This window comes from Anastrepha obliqua, chromosome 3, assembly GCF_027943255.1.
Source record: "Anastrepha obliqua isolate idAnaObli1 chromosome 3, idAnaObli1_1.0, whole genome shotgun sequence".
Classification (NCBI taxonomy): Eukaryota; Metazoa; Arthropoda; class Insecta; order Diptera; family Tephritidae; genus Anastrepha; species Anastrepha obliqua.
This window is the reverse complement of record NC_072894.1, coordinates 91,961,115-91,986,590: the sequence shown is the minus strand read 5'-3', so window position 1 is coordinate 91,986,590 and position 25,476 is coordinate 91,961,115. Positions and strand designations below refer to the sequence as shown.

General features: G+C 35.2%; 1 protein-coding gene across 1 annotated transcript in view; it reads left to right on the top strand.

The window, feature by feature from the left end:
- Window positions 1-25,476, top strand: part of LOC129241701 (HIV Tat-specific factor 1) — a 46,962-nt gene that overhangs the window by 7,977 nt on the left and 13,509 nt on the right. The gene's annotated exons all lie outside the window — the stretch shown is intronic.

The following is a 25,476-nucleotide window of genomic DNA, read 5'->3' as shown; positions in this document are numbered from 1 at the left end:
AATGCTTCAATTTGCAAGAAAATTCCTCTTCGAAACTGGAAAAATGTGCTATTGACAGATTAAATAAAAATAAATATGTTTGGATACACATTTTTGAAACCTCCGAATATTTTGTGCCTTACAAGCTCAAACAATTAATGCTATACAAAGTAATAAAATAAAAATCCTCTTTTTCATTCTATAAAATGGTAAGATTTCACCGAGTTTACAAAACGTTTCTGGGAAAAATAATAGGACTGGAAAAAAATAATAGAAACAAAAAGCTTTGTCTCTAAAAATCCGTTTTTTTTTTTAAATGTTCGCATTTGGAAAATTCACATCATCGATGCTTTGGATTTACTAAATGTACACATTTATCCGGAGAAATATAATACCAAGAGACTTTTGAATTTGATTCCACATTTCTGCCCTATTTGTTTTTTTTTTAATTTGTTAATTTTTTTCAGTTCAACTCAGAGATGCTCAATTGGGTTGAAAGCAGGAGACTGCGACGACAATTCTAAAACATTTACTTTTTCTTTTTTAAACCACTCCTTGGTTAATTTTGATAAATCCGTGGAATTGTTATCCTGCATAAACACTCATCTTAGTGACATTTTGGTCTTGAATAGGGACATATTATCTTTTATCCAAATCATTGGACCTACTCTTTCTTTCGAAGAACATCCGCACACCATTATTCATATGACAAAGGGTTTTACTATTTTTTAAAAAATCCACAAAATCGTTTTGAATGATCGAAAAGTGAAGTTGCGTGAGTTGGCTGACATCGTAAAGATATCAAAAGAATGTGTTGGCTTTATATTGCAAGAGCATTTGATTATGAGAAAGCTCTGGTCAAAGTGGGTGCCGCGTGTTGATGATTCTGAACAGAGATTTTCGTCAGTCAAAATAATTTTTTTATTTAATAAAAAAGTTAATAAGAAATAAAATTGATTAATTTTGCGCCACCTTGTATGTACTCATGAGGCGGCGTCTTTCTGCATCACACTGTAGGATTAGTTGAGTTGCCAGACGCAGCCGCTTTATATTATATATTCATATAATATTCATACACATTTAAAAAGTATTACTCACCTTTAAACACTTGGAATCGCTATTCTCGATTGGGTAGTCACTGTAGGTTCCCATAGCTATCTATCAAATAAAAGGAACTCAGCGCAGGCTTGCAAGAGTTATTTCCAAACCTTATACCACCAACTGCAAGCCACTTCTTCGGGCTGTCGCGTCTGCATATTTAGGTAGCAGAAGGCTCAGCAGTCCATGAACTGAAAATGGAACAAGCCGAAGAAGGGTACTAATTATTACCTTACTCTATTTGTTTACTAACCATTAGTTCAAGTTAACCCTGTCACCAGCTTGAGGGGAAAGCAAGGATATACATACTATACATCACATCCAAGAATAGGTCGTCGCTTTGCACTTACCTGCGCTGGTAGGCACCAAGCGAGTGCTTACTTTTCTAGTCTTAAATTAAATAATTTGCCAAAATTTCAGCTATTTTTTCCCCACAACTCATTCACTAGGTACAATGTCGAAGGTTATGACTAATGCTTGATTAATTTATTTTCAACTGTAATTAAAACTACATACATACAGAGTTTCATTATTCAGTGTAAGAAGCGTGCTTATGTTTGGCGTCACTTCGCAATCCGCAATCACGTAAATTTAATTCGCCTGTTTTTTTTTGTTTAGTCGACATTGGAAAAAATATGTAAATGCGATGAAATTACGTCTGAATTACCATAATGAATTTCATTAATCTTGGCAATTTCGGGCTAAAAATGCTTGCGCCCGTAGTGTTCCAAAAAATGACGTAGATACACATTAGGATGGCAAAAACCACAATTTTTTTTTGTGCTACCCCTAAATTTTTTCAATGCCCAAAGTAATTAGTCGCCCATATTTCTATTTTATATTTACCCGTGACGTTTTGAAAATTGTGATTGTATTTGCATAGGAAAAAATACACTTTTCCATAAATGTGCATGTGTATGTTACATAGTATCATAGTGTGTATACCTAAAGAGCTGGGAACGCCACCTACATTTTCCAACATGAAGCAATAATTAAAGATGATGTAGGATGACTATTTTTCACCCTGCATCGGCCGTCTTGAGCTATTTAATGAATCCGTGATGTCCTCTTGGCAAAGCTACTATTTATTTCAGAGCAAATTCTAAAGAAAAAGTACTCAATGAAATGAAAACTTTTGTTAAAAGGGTCTGCACGCAATACTGATTTTGCTGGACCTCAAAACGTGGGCAACAGAGGGCGTTAAGCTTGTTTATGTCGCAAAAGACAAAATGAAAAGAAAATATTTGGGTAAAATCGTGTGGCACTTCATTTAAACCGGACGAAAAAGTTTGTGTGTAACGAATTTCGAGATCGGTATACGGTAACGAATTTCGAGATCGGGCCAGATGGGACGAGGGCGAAGTTGTTTAGTTATGTTTTTCCGATGCCTATCGAAATTTTACAATGCTGGAATGACCCCTAGACGCTTTGACGCTTCTACGCTTCTATTGGGCTTGAGACGACATGGCACAGACAATATCCAAAATTCGTACATGGATTAACAGATGTCTTCTGAAAATGGGGAAAAGATCTTATTTGTGGGAAACTTATAGTTTTTAAGATATAGCCAAAGCCAAAGCTTTTGAAGGCGTACCGAAAATTCCAGAAATTTTTAAAATCCAACAATTAAATTGAAATTACTAAAACTAAACTTTATTTCTGTATGGTTTGGGATATCACAATTGTTTGTCAAACTACGAGCTTTTGGATTTAGGGTATTCATCTTTCTAAAACCTGGAAAAACTCATAGCAAATTTGGGAAACATTACTAAATTAAAGCTTTACAAACAAAAATACCATGAAATATAGTATATTGTATATGTGACAACTCCACAGGAATATATGTACATATATCTACACATATATATAATTTGGCCGAGCTCCTCCTCCTATTTGTGGTATGCGTCTTGATGTTGTTGCACAAATGGAGGGACCTACAGTTTCAAGCCAACTCCGAACGGCAAATATTTTTTATGCGGAGCTTTTTCATGGCAGAAATACACTCGGAGGTTTACCAGTGCCTGCCGAGGGGCAACCGCTATTAGAAAAATGTGTTTCTTAATTTTGGTGTTTCACCGAGATTCGAACCTACGTTGTCTCTGTGAATTCCGAATGGTAGTCACGCATCAACCCATTCGGCTACGGCGGCCGCCGATAGCCACAGGAGGAATGGTTATGTTAAAAATATTAATAATTAAGTAGCATAAAATTATTCTATGATTTACATCGACCTTTTTAATTGTTTACTAACTTTTCAGAAAGGGATACCCCTTTTTCATTTACTTCCAAATTGCGTCAATGGCTTAAGTATCATCCGAAATCAGTTGTCAAATTTTTCACAACCTTTTATTATTGAATAAAGATTTTCCTAAAACGTTTACGTGTTTTTTTTATCACAATTTTTGAATTTTAAAGAAATATCGTTATGTGGAATTATATAATATTATTCTTTGTGTCAAAAGTAATATCTTTTGTTAAAATATTCAATATTCAATTTTTATTCGAGTTATTCGTTGTGGACAGGTGGTCGGATGGACGAAAGTCAAAATTAATCACATTTAAATTAGTGTTTAATTAGTCCAAATTTACTAAATGCGTAAAGTTTGATGAAGTGGTTTAGAGAAACACACATTCACATATTCAAAAATAGGCGTTGTCATCCGAAGGTTTTAAATATTCAGTTGGGTGTTTGCCCAATTTTGCACATTTTCAATACGAACTATACAAAAGTGATATGTGTACTGAGATTTGTTGAGATATCTGAACTTTTACTGACTTATTCAATGAATGCTCAACGCACTGTGGGTAAAATTATCACTTTTGTTGTCCAAAATCCCAAAAAGATAAGAAAAGAGGTTGTCTGTAAAGTCGGTTTACTGACGATAGTTTAACGTGACAACGCACAGTGCGGCCGATTCCCGAAAAGCTGGCCAAAACTCAAAAAATTAAGTAATTGATTCAAAATTTCTTACTCGGGGGTTGTCGGGGTCGCTGATTACGAATTTGATCTTAAAATTTTGAAAATCCACCCCTATTGGCCACCCCCTCACGTGAAATAGCGTATATTCTAGAACATAGTCAAGATGCATGTTAATTTATATGTTTTCGGGGTCGCTGATTACGAATTTGATCTTAAAATTTTGAAAATCCACCCCCTTCCACCCCTATTGGCCACCCCCTCACGTGAAATAGCGTATATTCTAGAACATAATCCAGATGCATGTTAATTTATGTTTTCAGGGTCGCTGATTGCGAATTTGATCTTAAAATTTTGAAAATCCACCCCCTTCCACCCCTATTGGCCACCCCCTCACGTGAAATAGCGTATATTCTAGAACATAATCAAGATGCATGTAAATTTATATGTTTTCGGGGTCGCAAGGTAGCAAGTGGTAGCAGCTGAATCTTGTTTTATTCAGCAACCATTACTTTTTTGAGTAACCTTTAATAGGTTTCAAAGCAGCATATGACGGCGTTGTATTACTATACAGTTTGAAAACTCAAATTTTATAAAAAAAATTGCAAAAAATGTATCTACGTATTGCTGCAGCTAAAAATTTTGTGTCGAGGTATTGATATGTACTAAAGATTTCTCGTATTTTACTAACCTTCCGAAGATGATTCCATTTGGTTTTGTTCAATTTACTCCATTACAAAATCTTTCAAATGTGTACAACTTTCACTATTCATCGCAGTAATACGATGCTCAAACGAAGGCCACGTTGCGACTGAAAATACAGAGGATACTTAGGGTACAGGACGTTGCTATGAACGGTTTTCACTACTCAAGGCATTACTGTAGCCAACCCAAAGACAAAAAAACTCTATCTAGAAACTTTTTTTTCGACTTTTGGCCAGCTTTTTGGGAATCGGCCGCACTGTGCAACGTCATAAGAAAATACTGATGGAATGGTTGCATTTTTCAGATGAAAATTTTAATTTTATTTGTTTGATAGATATTTTGTATGGATATAGAGAAGGAGGTAAATGCAGTTTGTATGCACTTTACATATAGATTTGTTCTTTTTGTTTGCAAATTGCGCGAAATTGTCGAACGTTGCCGAACGCGGGGCCGATTGTGTGTCTTTGTCGTTCGTTCCGCGCTCTCGCTTGCAGTTCAAGCTCATATCACCTTGACTAATAAGTTCCCGGAATATATTTAGAAATTTCAAAATACATATGTTCAAGTTTATTCTTCAAAAGTGATATTATCACCTTCAAAGTACTCCCCGTTAGCTGCACCACACTTATGCCAGCGTTTGATCCAGTTCTCGAAACATTTCTGAAACTATATTTTCGGTATAGCCATAAGATGGCTCTTCCAGCTTTTATAGGCATAAGAGCGGTCTTCGAGTTTCCAATACTTCCTTTCGGCTGTTAAAATGCGTTCCCGTAGTAGTTTTTTGACTTGATCAAACAGAAAAAAAAATCGCAGAGAGCCATATCAGGTGAATTCGATAGTTGTTGAATGGTATTTGTTTCGTTCTTGGTAAAAAATTCGAGGATCATGATGGGACTGTTCGACGGTACGTCATCATGGTGCAAAATCCACGTGTTGTTTTCCCACCAATTCTTTATTTTATTGGTGATGTGCTTCACGTAAACATCTTATAACGCCCAAAATAGTAGTCCTTATTAACTGTTTGAACTTCTGACAAAAATTCGTGGTGTAAAATACGGTTGTAATCCATAAAAACCGTTAGCATCGCTTTCTTTTTTGACTGAAAACGACGTGGTTTCTTTGTTCTTGGTTCATCCGGAGCTCTCTACTCACACGCCTGATGTCTGGATTGTGTGTCGTACCAATAAATCCACGTTTCGTCTCGAGTAATAATGCATTTGATGAATGTTGGGTCGAATTCAGCCTTGGAAATCATGTTTTTGGCGATATCAATGCGGTCCCATTTTTGCATGAAATTCAGGTCCTTTGGGATCAACTTTGCAGCAACACGGCGCCCACCCAAATCATTAACTACAATGTCCTTAATGGATCATAAGCAATGTTCAAGTCCTCTGCCAGCCCTTTGATGGTTAATTTACGGTTATTGATCAACTTTTCTTTCACCTTATTGATGTTTTCATGATGTTTCGATGTCGACGGCCTGCCACTACGTTCGTCATACTCGATGAATTCACGATCTCTTCTAAAGCGTTCATGCCACTCGTAATCAGTTGTAGTTGTAGTAGAATTACGGTGTAACTGTCTGTGAATGTTAATCAACTTAACAAAAAAAAAAAATAAAACAGAACTTAAATCAGTTGACTTAAAGCGAACTTTTTGATCAAGGTGGCATAAAAAAGGATTTACCTTTTAGTTTGACATTGCAAACAAAATACAAAGCATCCCATAAAGAAGTAGCAGCCCACTTTTTTGCCTAAATACTTGGAATTTTATTGCACAAATTTTGATTTGATATTTCTGATGTCGTAAGAAATGAGCCACCCTAATGCACATAAATAATAATATATATACAGATGTATGTACAAACTTATTTTCGCTTGGGCTTTTTTCTTGTTTTTTTTTCTTCTTGCTCTACAAACGACTGATTTCCACCTCCACGAAACCAGTCTGTTAATTACTCGTAATAATATGAAAAATGTAAAAGTGGTTGCAAAGAGACCTTTCTGCAAATATTTGAATGACCTTGAAATGAAGTCATTTTGTTAAGCCTTATTGTTGGGGTTTCTAACAAAATCTACCGTCCGCCAGTGGAATCACAATATTGAGTGGCTAGCTTTCTCGAAAAAATAATTATATGTAAATAGTATTTTCGTAATTATATAAATTTCTTAACATGCATTTGTTTATACCAACTGTACAGACGTACATATAAATGGGCGTACATCTTTTATTAGGTTAACTCCTTCTCCTGGTTGAAGTATGAGTCTTGATGTTGCTCTACAAATCGGGGGACCTATTGCTTTATCCCGATGAGCAGTTTGAGGGTAGAAATACCTGTTTGCCATAATTTTCTATAAGTTGATGTTTTTTATTCACAGAAGGCTTTGAACTTAAGCTCACCCACTATAATCGTAATTCAGAAAGTGTTGAATACACTTCAGAATAGTATTTGAGAAACTCTTAGACTCTAAAGTTTAGACATACTTCAGAAAGCGTGAAATGTGCTTTAAAATACATAAAATATGATTCAAGCATCAATACCGTCAGCCGCGGAGATGTTTGGAAGATCTAGCAAACCTTGGATTTTATACGAAGACAACGATCACAAGCATCGAAGACGAAGGTGCGTAGAGTGGAAACAGAAAAATTGGATTGAAATGTTGGATTGGCCTTCACAGCCGCCTGATGCCAAACCTATTGAAATCGTTTGGGCAATAGCTAAGTAAAAACTCAAATGTGGACATTCAAACAGTCATCAAGGCAAATTCGGCTGATTTGGAGCTTATTACCTCCACAACTTGGGCAGAAATTAAAATAAAGTATGAATCGAAGATGTGAAACTAAAGTGGTGCACAAGTCGACATATATGTGCTTTCAAGTCATTTGCTAAATTCACACAACAATGCAGTGTTTTGTTCTCAACTAACAGTAACAGGCAATAGCAGCTAGAGAGAAAACCAAATCATGCTTTTGTATGACTTGCTTCTCTCTCAGCATTATCACAACACACATATTTCGGCAAGATAGCAAGAAAAGCAATGACACTGAAAGGCAATGAAAAACAATTCAATTCAAACAAGTGAATTGTGTCAAATGTGGATTATTTACTTACATGAATTCCTGATATTTTAAAATCAAATACGCAGTTAATGTTTGGTATGATGGTTTTGTAGAATAAAAATTAAATTCTGATTAATATTTGAATGTAACTTACACTTTGCCTGCTAATATACGCTACGTACATACATATATATGACACCAATTCACACATTGTACTTGATGTCTTTCGGCAAAGCTTGTATGAGAAGGTTTTTCTACCATTGCCATGCAAGCATATAAGCAGCGTCGTGCAATTCGTGCACTGTCGATAGAGCCGAAGTAGTATTGCTTGTTGAAGACAGTTTTTCTTCGTTGCTGTTCAAGTTGTGTGCCAACATTGCTTTTTGTCTTCACAAACAGTGTCACATGCAATGTGTGACTTGTTGCTTTGTAATAAGCAAGTCATTTGTGCACCACTTTATGTGAAACCATTATACGAGGGGGGTTAAATAAGTACTTATGTTAGAAATGAAGACACCATGAATATCTCCAAAATAAGTAATAAAATAAGATTTGTCGAACTCTCCAAAATACGCTTCTGTCTTGCCGATGACTTCCTCGTTTAAACTAAAAGGCTAGAATTTAGTATAATGCCGATCGCTTTGGAAAAAACGGTAAAAATGGGGTGATAGAGGGGTGTATCCCCATCTTAAAACTGAAAACAGAACCTGCGGAGGCTTATAGTTTTTAAGTAATTTAATGTTAAAGTTCTATAATTTAGCGAAAAGTTGGTGTTGCCATACATCTGAAATGAAAACGATGTTCGCACGCAGGGATGTTCAGTGGAAGGTTCATTGTAAAACTGCAGTATTTTTTGCTGTAATTTAAAGTTGAGAAATGAATTTGAAAATAAAAACATACAACTCATTTAAACTTAAAAACAATGATATTAAGCGTATCACAAAAAATAATAAAGTAATTAAAATTAAATTAAATTAATTAACACAGTATTTTTCCGTAGAACTCCTTTTCGCGTGGGCGGCCTTCGGCCGCGCTTCAAAAAAATAACCCTCATCAGTCCAACTCCGGCTACGCAATCCACAGTATTTTTGCGTAGAACTCCTTTTCGCGTGGGCGGCCTTCGGCCGCACTTCAAAAAAATAACCCTCATCAGTCCAACTCCGGCTACACAATCCACAGTATTTTTGCGTAGAACTCCTTTTCGCGTGGGCGGCCTTCGGCCGCGCTTCAAAAAAATAACCCTCATCAGTCCAACTCCAGCTACGCAATCCACAGTATTTTTGCGTAGAACTCCTTTTCGCGTGGGCGGCCTTCGGCCGCACTTCAAAAAAATAACCCTCATCAGTCCTACTCCGGCTACGCAATCCACAGTATTTTTGCGTAGAACTCCTTTTCGCGTGGGCGGCCTTCGGCCGCGCTTCAAAAAAATAACCCTCATCAGTCCAACTCCGGCTACGCAATGCACAGTATTTTTGCGTAAAACTCCTTTCCGTGTTAAAACCATTGAACCCAAAATTAAAACGTCATATGCGTGTATGTAGTAAGCAGGCACAATAACCCCCATTCCCATCATTAACACTAAACTCAAGTACTTAATTTTTGTTTTCATTTGCAGGCATCCGGCAACACCATACTGTTGTAATTCCAATCTTCTTCTTGTTCGCGCTTAAAATTGGAATGTGATTGCATAGGCAAATGAATTTGCATTTAATTTTAATAGATATAATTAGAATATTAGCATAAAAATCGGTACAAACACGCGTGTGAGTGTATATTTGGTGATTTATAGTGAAATGTTAAAAAATATAGAGTGTAATGTGGCAAATTATAGTGATGTTCCCAAGGGCATTTTGAATGTAAATAATTAAAAAATTATTATTTCCCGATTAATTTAAAGTTATAAAGAGTGTTCCTTAACACCTCACTAACATCTCCACCAAGTTTCATTAAAAAAAACATTATAGTTTGCCAGAAATTCCAAGATCGGCATTGTTCTAAATTCCAGCCAACTAAAATTTTTCCCGCGAGCCACTTCTTCATGTTAGGGAACAAGAAAAAGTCGCAGGGAGCCAGATCAGGTGAATACGGGAGGTGCGGTAGCAATTTATAACGCAATTCATATAGTTTGGCGGAGACAACTCCGAATAAATGTGCTAGTGCGTTATCGCCAAATGTGGCCGTGTCTCCTTCAAGTTTTTGTGAAAGCGGTCCAATAACTCAGTGTAGTATTGTCCAGTGATCGTTCTTCCTTTTCCCATATAATCCATGAGGATGACGCCGTTCGCATCCCAAAAAATAGTCGCCATGACCTTTCCGGCCGATGGGACTGTCTTGTAAAAATGCAGATAGAACAATTTTTGGCGGAACATTTTTCCCAAACATGTGTTCTCTATGTACCTTTTACAGCTAAACTACATTTCTATGGTATAAAGGATTTCGAAATAAATCGAAAGGTATTTTAATGCTGAAGGGACGAAAATAAATAAAATTTCAAATTAGTTTAAAATAAAGCGAAAAAATCAAATCAATGCAAATGCCAATTCAGTACAAGGCGACGGAGAAGATTTAGATAAAGATTTATATAGGGGTTTTCAGTAAGAGCGCTTCAAATTTTGAACTTTTTTGAATAAAACACAAACGGTTTGACTTTTTTACCTAATTTTTTTTTTATTATCGAGTTTCAACATATACATTTAAGTATGAAATTCGATTTCTTTTGCATGACCACCGCGTGCACGTTTTACGAAGTCCAATCGTTGAACCCAATTTTCGACCACTCTTTTGCATAAATCGGCCGAAATTCCAGCAATTTCGCGTTCAATATTGGCTCTGAGCTCACAAATCGTCGCCGGCTTGTTACTGTAGACCAATGACTTCACATAACCCCAAAACGGGACGGCTTGTTAAATGGACCGTAAAATGGCCGTAAAATTTGCACGATTTGCAATCGTTGCTCAAGTGTGTAGCGTTCCATGATGAAATGTATACTAATGAAGTTTACAAATGACAAGCGAAAAATAAAAAATATTGCGTCGTTCGCCCTCCCTATCGGAAAAAAGTTGAAGCGCACCTATTGAATAACCCTATACAAGGAGGAAGAATATTTATTTGCGACAAATGTACGCTAAGACATTGAATATAAAAGGATAAGGGCAAAAAAAAATAGAGATATGTAAATATAAAGTCAAAGATGGATGTGAATATCAAGATAAGGGAAAGTATAAAGATAGAGACCAGTATTGAGACTTCGAACGGGAGATAGTGCTTTATGAGGAGATTTTTCTTAATTTCGTGTTTCATGGCCGCAGCGGGTATCACACCCGGGCCCTACCAAATGGTAGTCTATTCGGTTACGTTCGGCCTATTATACATTTCAGCTCAAAATTATTTCTTGCTTGAATATCTCCAGGTATTTGGCGCATATCTTGGCTCACCTTACGCAACTGTTGTAATATTACACATTGTTTGTGTATACTATATGGGCATACGCAGTTAAAACTACGATTTAGAAGGGGTGTCAATTGCACTTTTCAATAATTTATTTGTGTCAGTGGAAGCCCATTTTTCATTGCAAGATTACTAAGTGCAATTGCCAATATAGTCAATTAGAATCAATCACCATTCTTCCACTGCCAATATAATCGCAATAGTTCAAAAAGAGTTACGACTTCTGAGTGGTGCCATTAATAAAAATAGTAACTAAAGCATGCAAATGTGTGTGTAGGTTATGTTTATATCGTTTTGATGGCAAACTTTTATATTGGCTACGGTAATTTAGATTTACATACCAGAATACCCCATTGCAATGTTCATTTCAATTAAGTTGATACGAAGTTATAGTCTTTCCATGATCCGCATGTGTACTTTTTGCTGCCAATTGAATCGTTATCCGAATACTAGACAATTTTTTTTTTCATTTCGACTTCAGATTACTATAGCTTGTAGGTGAAAATAACGTACATACATACGTACATATGTTGCGTATATTTGTATTTACAAAGGGGTAACTAAAAGGTGTTTTAATATCCCCGATATTGGCTTTGACAGATAATTGTTTGACATTAATGTTTGGCGTAATCTAGGGGCCCAGTTTTCACACATTTCACAGTAAACCTGGCTATATTTCAGCTATAACACATTAAATGTTTCCTACCAAATACCATTCTTTCTGGTTTATCGGCGTAGGCATTCCATCCAGAGAAAATAATCAGAAGGATTCAAGTCGATTCAAATGCGACAATTTGGCCATTTCCCAAAAGTGTGTTTCATCACGGAAACAATTTTTCAAATGAAATTGTAGATCGCGTTTTTCTAAACAAATTTTGCAGGCGTTACTCTGTTGTGAATCTATTGATGATGAATTGCCAAGCCAAACTAACCTAAAAACAGCCGAGAACTGTCAAAACAGCTGTCACAGGAAACTGTGTTGCCAATTTAAAATTATCTTCCTCTAAAAAATCCTCTTACAATCTTACTACTCCGCAACATACTATACCTATGAGGCATTAGAATGAGCTTACGTGTATTGATTTTCTAAATAGAAAGCTGCGTTCTCGAAGTAAATGGGGCTGTCGCTACCTTATTGTTTTTTAAAATAATCACCTTGGAAGTCAGTACACCTCTGCATTCGCTTGAATGAATTTTCAAAGCACTTTTGCCACTCAGGAGTGGATACCTCCAAAAAGAGCTATTTAAAAGCTTCAGCAGCTTCTTCAGATGTTTGAAAAACGTTTACCTTGCATTTTATTTTTAATTTTTATGAATAAAAAGAAATCATTAGGTGTAAAATCAGGGTTGTAAGGCAGGTTATTTTTGGAGTGCTCAACAACTTTCTTGTGTGAGCCTTTACATGAGAGCTCGCATTGTCTTCGATAAGGATTATTCGTCTTCGACGGTTGGTTTTCCTTAATTCTCCGGAAACTTCTGGCAAACAAATGGTGGTGTACCGCTTAGAATATACTCTTTTGAATTTTTTTAGTGGTACAGTTGCGACATTACCAGGTTTTCCGAAAAAACAGGCGCCTATTTGCTTTGAGGTGCTTCTTCGCGAATAACTTTTGTTGGATTTAGCTCGTCTTGGATTACCCATACTAATTGCTGTTTTGTTTCTTGCTCATATATGTACATATATATATCCCAGATTCCTCATCTGTTACGATGTCATATTTGTGCTTTGATCCGCGGCTGAATTTCTTCAACAATTATTTACACTAGTACTAACTTCACAGCCGTTAAATTTCGCCAGCAACATTGATGAGAATGAGAAGAAACGACAAAATGAAAATTGAAGACATGTAAACAAACAAATTAATGATCTTCCAATCATACTTTGAAGAGGTATTTTTTTTTGGCCTCGTCCGGGGATGTCCTCAACGTTCTTAACTTCGATATACCATTGCATTCATTTATTTGTGAACGTCTTCGACTTCTACAAATCTTTTGCTGCCAATACACGAGACACTTTTTTTTCCTTATTCACTTCTCTCGGGAGCATAGGGCCTCGGCAAGACTTGTCTTGGCGTTGGATTCGTTAGTCTATTTGATTTCTGACAGGGTAGGTGATTAGGCTGTCGCTATCAGTCCTAAGTAGTGGGAATGCCCACCTGTTGTTGTTTGGGAACAACGCTTTCTTACTGCTTGAAGCGCCATCTTGTGGCACACTTTTCTACCAGAAGGAGCACACAGATCTTTGAGGACTTCGCTAAAGTGGTGTGTCTACGCTATTACCGCGGCTGCCCGCTTCCACTGATGCAATGTGTAACGTTGTGCGTGTTTCTTTGTTTTTGCTTGTTTTAGCAGCTACAATGCAAATAATGCGCTGACTATTGTGCGGCAGTAAGGATGAAAAGGATACGTTTTTGGGTTTGAGAAATAAGTTTTTTTATTTTTATTTTTTTTTTAGATACGGGAAAAGTAGGAAAAGTGCAAGGACCGTGCTTTACGTGGGATTCGAACCCACAACCTTTGGGAGTGCACTTACGCTAGACAACCGAGGTCATATGCAATTACGGCCGAGTCTTAAGGTTGTGTTTCCGGGCTTTGCCATATTTTTTTAATACGAGTATGTGCCTCTGAATTTTTTGCAGGTGTAAGAATGCTATCGGCTGTATTTGTTTAAGGGGGGAGCCTGGTTTATAAGGTCAAAAAAATCAATTTTTCTTTTTTCGTTTTAAGCGATTCCTAATATATTTCAATATTTCCGTAGATACAAAGCCAAAGGTAGGCGAGCGTTAGGCAGTCACGCTGTGACCGGATAGCTATAGTACAAACTTTATCTTCTTTTCTCGACTTTTCATTTTTAAGATTTCTTTGAATTGGCGTACATGAATGAAAAAAAAACTAATGAACCTTTTGAAATGAATCATACCTTCAGTATTAAATTCTCTTCTATTTGAACAATCAAAATAGATAAAAAATTTGTTTTCAAGATTTTTATACCAAGTTGAAGTGAATTTTTTTTTTATAGAAAGGCATTTTTTTCTTGAAAACCTCCAAAAAGTTGAAATTTTGGAATTTCTCTCAGTTTTCTTAGTTCATCTAGAATAAAAAATCATGATAATTAGAAATCCATTTGAATTTTTGCTTTAGATAATAATTACGAGCTGTATCTTGTACGCCAGTTGGAAACTCCAGCGTTGCAGCGCTCTACTAATTTCTATGTTAAACATTTTTTTCAACTTATTTTAACCAGTACAACATTTTTTTATACTTTTTAAATGTTCATTAAAAGATAGAAAAAACTTTGTAGTGCTAAATTAATTTTTTCCTTACAAAAAAAAAAATCGCAAAGAGATGCAATTCTTAGACCTCATAAACCAGGCTCCTTAACATAAATTACAATTTCTCAGTATTGTAGGCGAAAAACAAGCAGATAATACCATGATACCCTTACTCTACTTATACATATGAACAAGCACTTGTATCGTACCATATGCAACTACGAACGTACATATATTTTGTATGCATGCAGATACTGGCGTTAATGTAAATGATTGACTCTCAAGAATTATGGTAATCGCTGTTTTTGTGTGTCTTGTAAGCCCAAAAGACGTTGACCTTTTAACGTGTTTACCCTTTTGTTACGCGAAAGTTTCATTTTTTCTTCTAAGTTATTTTCGATTATCCCATTTTACGCAGTAAAGACAGCAAATACAGCAAAAGACAGAGCTATTCAGTAGAAATATCTCTTTCTTATACTTCCGAAATAAAGGAATGTACCCATACATATTAGGATTAAAAACGCAGTTTATCCATCTAACTGTTTATCCACGTCGGTTCGCTGTTTTGGATATTAGAAAGACAAAAAATTGAAAAACATTTATTTGGAATTTAACACTTTTCAAAATCAGCGTTTTTTCTTACGTATGTAAACGCGTCTTGTGCCGGCGAAATTGCTATATGTATGGGACAGTGAACAAAATTTTTTTTGTAATAAAATAATCAGATGTTAAATCGTTTTAACTTTCGGCATAAGGGAAGAAAACAAAAATAAGAACAAAGCATGTTAAAGGACTTGTAATATTAAACTTAAGAAAATAATAAATCTTAAGAAAACAATATAAAATAATATTTAATAGTTTGTATGGCCTTCGTTATTTATTGTAACTGATACTAGTTGTCATGGCACCGAATTTACGAGTGACTGAAGGCCACTAAGGATGATTTTTGCCTATTCCTTTTGAATAGCTTTTAGCTTAAGGTGCAATAGGCTAATAAACTTACGTGCGCCTTTATAATCTTGCTTGCTAAGAATGTTCCAGAGGTTCTCCAGAGGATGTAGGTCTGAATTTGCAGCGGGCCACTTCATCACAAGAACGTTTTTCGACGTGAAAAACTGCTTTGTACACTAGCACTGTGGAGTGGAGCATTGTACTGTTGATACGTTGAAGACAAACCGCATGTTATGCGAAATTAAACAAATTGGAGTATTGTCACTTTAGCTAAAATACCCAAGAGAGCCACAATGGGAGTTTCGAGTGGGACGCGTTTGTCGTAGCTCTCGAATATCTCTCCAGTCTGAAGACCCTTAAGGCGCATAGAGATTAAATTCTTCTTCATCCCTAAAAATTATGGATTGCCTTTCGTCATCCCAGAACTTATGGTTATCGGCGAACTCGAGTCTAGTAAGCTTCGGTTCATATTTTAAATTGTGAAATGTTTATGAAAATATCACGCAATTGCCACAGCAAGAAATAAAATCTTAACGAAAGCAGTTGGTGTTTATAAATATTTCCTTATAAAAACTCAAATTTCAAGCAACGCTCAAACGTAACGGGACTTAAGTAAAGGGCAAAATAATATAAAACTACCGCTAGTTGGTGCACATATTTATACTCGTATACATTTAAGAAAACATTGTGCAGCTACAAAATTTTAGAAGATAAATTATGAAGTTGGTTTGCCCATATATGTAGCTATTTCGTTTTTGTGTATCGTTTCAAAAAGTATCGCGAATTTTGAATTTTCGTAGGTTACGTATACGCGAATTTCGATTTTCTTGTGGCGATATGTTGCTGCTGCTTAGTTAGTTGCTGCTAGCTGTCTTAGATTTTTACCTATTCAAAAAGATGGATCAAAGAACCCGTATCAAATTTTGTGTGAAAAACGAAATTAAGGGCGCGGATGCATTCTGAATGTTGACTGTGGCATACGGAGAAGCTACTTTGGACCACATCAACGTTTATCGGTGGTACAAAATGTTCTCAGAAGGCCGAGAAGATGTGAACGACGAAAAGCGTGCCGAACGCCCGAGCACTTCAACAACAGACGAAAAAATTGATGAAGTGAAGAAAATGGTATTGGCCAACCTTGCTGTAGGTATTTTGATTGCTAATATAATGAATATTACATACTTGCAACGGTTTGCGGTTATGCATTTAAATACATTGCAAATGCTAGCCATCGTAAGTTAGGATAATAGTCCTCTACCAGTGGCAGTGGAAGTCCTGTCGAAATCGGTTTAGTTCTTCCGAAGATCCGTTCGGACTTTCAAAGGAGCAAACAGGCAAGGACACAAATTTTAAAATCGCTTAAGGGGGGAAGCTGGTCTAGAATTTTGAAAAAATCGAAAATTTTTTTTTGTCTTAAAAGGTGCTTTAGGGTCTTAGAAATAATATACCAAATGAGGGATGCCAGCAAAAATGTCTAAATGCCCAAATTTTTCATTCGACGGCAGTGCCTCGCAGGTATGATTTTACAATACTTACAACTTTAAACGCGTTTTTCTCGAAATCACTTTTTTTAAACTGGCCGAAGACATAACTCGAACAAATCTTTACCGATTCTTACGAAATTTTGACAATACATTCGAAATACCTTTCTCCGGAGACGTACGTAGGATTTTTTATTTATATTACATAGTTTTTTTTTAATCAACAATTTTATGTCGTTCTTTATAGTGAAAATTGTAACTTTTTGTTCAAACGTGCACCAAAAAACAAAATATCGAAAAAATCCTACGTACGTCTCTTTCTGTTGTTATATAGAAACTAAAAAAATTTTATTTTTTGATCCGGGACAAAAATTAAGGAGTTTACGTCTTCGGCAATGGACCCACTAGAAAAAAAGGCGCCTTAGGAGAACTGCTGGACAGCGGCCATTTTGAAATTAATTCAGACGAAAAATGTTGTATTTGTACCATGAAAGCTATATTATTAAACCTATTTCACAGATTTTCGATTGATTCCTTTGTTGAGTCAAAATAAATTCATAAAATATGCCCATTTTTTGCGCTCTAGACCAGCTTCCCCCCTTAAAAAGTCTTCATTTAAAAATCACAATCAAACACTTCACTTTATTTCTGATGATAGATAGATGAGGAGCTTTTTCATGACATAAATCTACTCAGAGGTTTGCCATTACCTGTCGAGGGGCCGCCGCTATTAGAAATAACTTTTTCTGCCATATTGGTTTTCATGGACGAAGATTCGAACCCACACACTTCCGAAGGGTAGTCACGCACCAACTCATTTGGCTTATTACTTATATTGACATACATATGTATAATTATGTAAAAATACACTTGAATTGAAATTATTTACTGAATGGAAATTGGAGGATGAGCACCCCTTTCCCTACCTTTAATACTACATACTGAGAAAGTGAGGTTAAGTTACTTATTGCACCTGATTTTCGTTAAACTATGATTTTCAATAATGAAGGTTATTAACCTTAGGAATCAGTTGATTGGCTTTTATACACATACGATTGAAGTCCGTAGCCATACTAATTTATTTATAAAAGGGAAAGTGACTACATTCGACAGAAAAAGCTTCGCACTTAAAGTTGCCGGTCGTTGTCACATTCACAAACTCGTTTTTGACAGCACCAGTCTCGTTATGTAATAGCCATACCTCATATATGTTAATATATTACAATTACAGTTCTACTACCACTTTCTCGGGCAGCTTAATTTGTACTTCCTAAATACATATTGATAAAGTATACAACGCGTCTATATGCCAACCTACGATATATAAGAGGCTGAAATTCTTACATTTCCAGTTATTAAAGTACAAAGACGAAATACTCCCGTAGTGTAATCGATCGATATTTCTTTGTCAAAAATAAATATAGTAGATATATTTCTGATGCATAGGTATATAGCCGTACCAGTTAAAATAAATATGGCACACATGCTTACACTTATACATAAATTCTGTAGAAGTTGGTCAGTGACTTTTTACATTTATTTCGAATGTAGTTAAAATGCGTTCATAAATAATTAAATAGGTACTCCAACGGTGCGAAGCGACATTAGTATGTATTTTCTAAAGCTTTAATTTAACAAAGCCCCTAACCAGACTCTCTTTTCTCTATAAAGCAACCATCACGCAAACAGTTCGACTTGCACGCATTTTCATAGTTAAAAATATAGCAAAAGACTAAGGCAGGAAATCGTGGAATGCAAAAGTGGTCGCTATGACCTTCAGGTATTCAAATGCGAAACATTCCCACTCATAAAAAGTAGGATTTGAATAAGAGAAGAAATGGGGCGACACATATTTTCCATCCACTTTTTCTTTCATACTCTGACCTTGCAATAAATAGATGTTTATGTTTATATGTACATGTTTATATGTAAGTAAATAAATGAATTAAAGAATGTTTTGTAACAGCTATTCTTAGAACAAAAAATTGCTTAGCTTCATTAGCTTTGGAAGGACATGGCATTAAGTTTTAAGACTCATAACACATTCGGACTTATTCAAGCACGCATCTTATGAAGAGGCTCGCTTTTCAATATCTACATTTTTCAAGATACCGAATGCAATAACGTACGAAATGTTGGCTTCCAGGTCAACAGTCGTAGTTGGTTTGTAACAAAACTCAGTATGTGGACTACCTTATAACCCTAGGAAATAGATTTATAGACTTTAGGTAGAGACTTCAAAGAAAAAAAATTTCTGGGGAGTCTGGTTTAACTAACATCAAAGGCAAGGAATTACTTAATGCAATAAGAGAAAATAATGCCAATTAATAAGTACTGGATAGCCTACCTTCTGGTCATCTGACTCCAACAATGATCTAATAGATTTTTTTTTTATTTTTAAATCATTTCACGGTGGGGGAACGAAAATTAAATGATGTTTGGACTTATCATCAGACCACTCAACAATCTTTCTAACTCTCAAACCACAACACATTTTCAACAAAATTCCGTATAATCACAGTAAACACTGGTAAGCTTTCGGAGATCTCTTAAACAATACATTGCAGTTAAAAATTTCATTTAAAACAGCAAACGAGCCACCGATTGCGTTCTTTAATGACACAATAATAATGCATCAACTGTAAATTTCCGATATATAAACAAAAAAAAAAAATTGTTGCGTTTCGGACACTATTAAAAAGAAAATTTGACAAAAAAGAATGATATAAAAAAAAAATGGCAAACAACGAAATCACCAAATGGAAAAGCTTTACTTAAAAGCGTAAAAAGCTTTTAAAAGAAATGAAAAACCGCTTGAAACAAGACTATGATAGAAAGCTGGATACCCATTTAAAAAGAATGGACAAATCAAAATAGCCATCAATCACCAATCAAAGCATTTCAAAAACACATTAACAAATCAGACCAGCTACCAACCGACTGAAAAAACATATTATATAAACACATTAATAATATTAATAGGAATAAAGCATACGAAAAAGTTAAATAATAACAAGTCACCAGGATATGACCTAATAACAAAAAAAAAAAAATAATTAAAAACATGCCCGGCAAAGCAACAATATTTCTACGGCACATCTTTAATGCTGCCGTTACCCTTAAATACCTTCCGGTGGCGTGGAAAGTAGCCGAAATAGTAGGGCTCGCCAAACTCAATAACGATAATAACCAATAACGACGCGACGCTAAAATTATCATGTCGACCAATCAGCCTACAGCCGACTATTTCAAAGATATTTGTAAAACTTCGTTTTGACCGCAGATAAATCTAATACGTTACTACTGTTTTGTCTTTAGACTTACCCATTTGAGGATAGAATAAATCGACAAAGTTATTCACTAACGACGATATAGACAAAAAGCAAGCTTTAAATCTTGACGTAGGAAAAGCAAAAAACAAAAAAAAAGTTACTTGATTGGTTACTTGGCAAGACGGTCCAAGTTATCTATGGCAAAAAAAAATTTAGAATAAGTAATACTGGCGTGTATACGGACATTAAGGCCAGGTATCTAAGAGTCACTATTGACGCAAAGCTTAAGTGGAAAGCCCATTTTATTAAAAACCGAAATTAGATTGAAAATCGCTTCAGACAACTCTACTGGCTCCTTGGAAGACCTTCAAAATTATCATTAGTCAATAAACTCCTAATATATAAGACCGGGTAAGCGGTTAACCTACGCAGATGAGCAATTCCTAAAAATTTCCGAACGTAAAACACTCCGAAAGATTTTCGGACCGCTCCGGAAAAGTGATGGCACATATAAAATACGGTACAGTGACGAACTGTTGTCCTTATGCAAAGGAGAAGATGTTATTAAACACATTTAATCACACAAACGTTGGTCGCAAAAACCTTGACAGCTTATATACCGCTGGTTGCGAAAACACGAGACGCCAAATAGTGCACTAGCTGGACCAAGTTATCATTGACCCGAAAAAGATGATTCCTAACTTACGCTGAAATGTCGTCTTTTCTTGAAAGAGATAGTAAACAGTGGAACATATTCCATCTCATTTGTCTCTCAAACCTTAAGATGAAAGGAACTTCTAAGGCACGGCATGACCATGGGTTATAAGCTGCTAGGGAAAGCTGGGAAAATCAAGTACAGCCTTTCCGCCTTTTAAAGCACAATTCATCTTTCGAATATACCCATACATATGCACATATACATATGTATGTATATATATAACTAACATAAACCACAATTTGAAGGTTTAATTATTATAACTTTATTCACTAATTAATACCACAATTGAAAAGTTCATAATTTTATTCACTATGGTGTTCTAACACGTTCGAAACAAGAAACAAGAGTGAGTGAGGAAGAACTTAAAAGCTAAGAACTTACTCTAAAGTAGTAATTGGAATTATATTATATACAGTTAGAGAGAATAACAATGTTTTAGGGAATTGTTGTAGAGACATAATGTCACTCCTCCCTTCCTAAGAAATTGCTGTATACTTAAACTAAATACGTAAAATTCAAAAAAAAAAAATTTAATTTAATTATGTTAATGGATTTTAGTAAATACAAAACATCTTATATTTAATTTATATTAATTTGGTTACACATTTTTCTTTCTTTTTCGCTTAAATTGGCTTTTGTATTTTCTTACATTTCTATTTTTAAATTTGACGACAAAATGTTCATTATCATCCTCTGCTTTGACTAATTTTACTTGCTTAAATGGGTTTTTCGATTTATCTAAACGTTTTCTGGAATTTTCCGCACTTACGAAATTAGTATCAATAGCAGTATCTTTTCTTGTAGAATTAATATTTTGGATTCTTTTCTCTTTAATTAGTTGCTGATTTAGTTTAGGAGACAGTTTGTTAAAAAATATATTATATGGGGTCTCACCAGTAGTAGAATGTACAATGTTATGGTTATAAGTAAAAATTGTTTGCTCTATTTTATAATATTTTAATTCTTGATTATCGGAAGTGTTAATTATTCGAAGTTTTTCGTTCAAGGTTTTATGTAAGCGCTCGATGTCACCAATACCAGTTTTACCAGTAGTTACTTCCAACTTTACATTTAGTTGTTCACACCACTGCTTGATATTCACATTATTTATACCTTGGTCTTGATCTATTTTAAGTACCCTTGGGGGGCCCATAACATTAAATACTTTTAATAGCGCTTTCTTAGTTTCTAACCAATTTAGTGAACTAATTTCTTCCACTATAGCATATTTAGAATAAATGTCTATACATGTCAAGTAGTGATGTTTATCCCATTCCCAAATGTCAACAACAAATTTTTCTCTTGTCTCGTAGACAGGAGGTGTGACTTTTAGAGGAATTTTAAACGCGATGTGATCATTTTTGCAATGATTACACAATTCACACTCATTTATGATTTTGGTGATTTCTTTTAAATAATTTGGAAAGTAGTACTTTGCTTTAAAACAATTGGCAACCTTTTCAATACCCTGATGCAGCCCTTCAAGGTGAATTTGTAAAATTTTTGTTTTAAGGTCAGCGTATTCAAATATATTTTCTAACAATTTCGTTGCTCTAACTAGTGAATTTCGTTTATTTTGAAAGACCGATTTATACACATTTTGAAAAATTACAAAGTCATAATCGTTTGGTATATATATAGCAACTTTAAAATTAAGCAGATACTTACTAATTATTTCTTTTATCAATACAGTGCTAAGTTCAGTATAAGTTACTGTAGTTAAATTATTTTTAAACACATTTTCTGTTTTGAATGAATTCTTGTCAGCTCGTATTAACTTTAATTGCCGCTTGAATATATTTAAGGGTCTTTCTGTAATTTCTATGAAGTTTTGAGAGTCTTCAGAAGCCGAGTGAATAGTTCCTACAACTGAATCATCTTCGCCATAGTTACATTCCTGAATTTTAATTCTTGATAACGCATCAGCAACGTAGTTTTCTTTCCCAGCAATATATTTCACTTCAAAATCAAACTCGTTCAATTTAATTTTCCACCTTTGCAACTTTGAATTCGGCTCTTTTAAATGGTGTAGCCATTGCAAAGGTCGATGATCAGTGTGAATAACGAACTTCCTACCATATAGGTATGGCCGAAAATACTTTGTTGCCCACACCAAAGCTAGCAATTCCTTTTCGATTGCTGAGTAGTTAAGTTCATGCTCATTTAACGTACGGCTCGCATAGCACACAGGTCGCCCATCTTGGCTTAGGACTGCCCCTAGAGCTTTATTCGACGCATCTGTTGTGAGAGTAAACATTTTTCTGTAATCAGGATAAGCTAATATCGGATCCTTAGTAATCAGCAGTTTAATTGTATCTATTGCTCTTAAATACTTTTCATTAGTTGAGTCGATTTTGTTACCCTTTTTTAAGCAATGCGTAAGGGGTTTAGTTATGTTAGAAAAGTCTTTGATAAATTTGCGGTAGAACCCTGCTAAACCAAGAAATTGTTTTATTTCTTTTTCTGTTTTAGGAACGGGGTATTTAAGAATTGCTGCCACTTTATTGGGATTTGGTTTTATCCCGTCTCTGGTAATAATGTGGCCAAGAAATTCTGTCTCGTTCTTTAAAAACTCACACTTGTTTAATTGGATTTTTAAATTAGCTTTGCTTAATCTATCAAAAACTTTATTAAGCGAATCGATATGCTCCTGTAAAGATGTACTAAAAACAATTATGTCATCTAAGTAAACTCTGCAATTGACATCGATTAAACCATCCAGCACCGTATTCATCAGCCTCTGGAAGGTCGCCGGAGCATTTTTCAACCCAAAAGGCATTCTGAGAAATTCGTAATGGCCATTTTGTGTTGAAAAGGCTGTCTTTCTACGATCTTGGGGATCCATTTCTATTTGATGGAACCCCTTTGCTAAATCTAACGTGGTAAAATACATACATCTGCCCAATTTGTCGAGAATTTCATCCATATTTGGTATGGGGAATTTATCGCTGATGGTAATATCGTTCAACTTACGATAATCGACAACGATACGCCAGTCTTGAATGCCCGATGCATTGACCTTTTTTGGCACAACCCAAATTGGTGCAGAGTATGGCGAACTACTATTACAGATAATTTTCTGGTCTAACATTTCTCTAATTTGCTTGTTCACCTCCTCCTTGTGAACTTCTGGGTATCTATAGGACTTTGCATAAATAGGATTATCATTGATTGTTCTAATTTGATGCTTAACTGAGCTTGTAAATGTTAATTTTTCGCCTTCCTTATAAAATAAGCTACTGTATTTATCTAAAAGAGTTTGCAAATTTTCACGCTCTTCTTCATTTAAGTGGTCTAACCTAAACATATTTTCTTTTGAATCTTGCCTTATGCCTAATTCATCCAACAGATTGATACACTCGCTACGAAAGATTTCATCAACGAACTTGTATTTTACTCCATTCAAAGTAATAGCTTTGCTTGGTATGTCTATATTTGCGCATAATTGGTTGAGTGCATTCCATCCTAACAATCCGTCGAAACTATTAGAAAAATCATATACGTAAAATATTATTTTATTTCTTTTATCGTCAACTAACTCCTGCGTGTAATTTATATTTATTGATCCGGTAACGGTTTTTAAAGTTATAGGGTCGGAAGAAATTATTTCACTATTTATAATATTTGGCTTGATTAAGCTGACTGAAGAGCCAGTATCAATCAAAAACGTACACAGTTTGTTTTGAATATTCAACTGAATTCTTGGTAATTTCCCGAGGCCTGCAAATGAAAATTTTGCTCATCTTGTTCCATAGGTACTGGAGCACCGAATCGTCTAATGCGAGACTGATTAGAATTAGCTCGATTTGTGCGAGTACCAGCTTGAACGCTACGCTGATTAAAACGAAACTGATTTGAATCAGGTACTGGCATATAAGGAACGCGGTGTTGGGCACTTTGCTGGCTGTAGTGCGGCATATTTTGCACTCTACTACTGGGAAAACGAGGCTGGTACGGATAAAAACTAGTATCTACTGCAGAAGAAAGTGGATAGGGATTGAAAATAGGAAAATTTGGTACATTATTTTGGAAACTATTGTCTTTATGCATATTTTGCTCAGCAGTATTTTGCTTACTAAGATTTACGATTTGCTTATTTTCATTGTATTCACCATTTTCTTTCAAAATTCGAATAGCATCTCTTAAGTCAGCTGGTGAATTAATATTAATCAAAGCAGTAAGATGATTCGGTAACTCTCTTTTCAATGTTTTTAAACTTATTTGTTGTAATTCCGTTTTCAAAAAATTTTCCTGAGAAATACCTAAATTACCTAATTTAATACGATCTCTTATTTTACATACTTCTTGATTAATATCATCACATAATTGTTTTACACTCTTGCTAAGCTTAATATTATCAATTGACAATATAAGAGTAGTTATGGGTGTATGCTCAATAAATTCACTAATTAATAACTCGCGTAGTGTAAGCCAATCAGATGGTTGTTCTCTCCTTATTACATCCAACGCTGCTCCACGTAATGTGCTTACTATACACTGGAAGTAGAAGGGCTTCTCTTCATTTGTAAGAGAAGTGAATGGCGGAATGATGTTGTCAATACTGCCAATGAAGAGC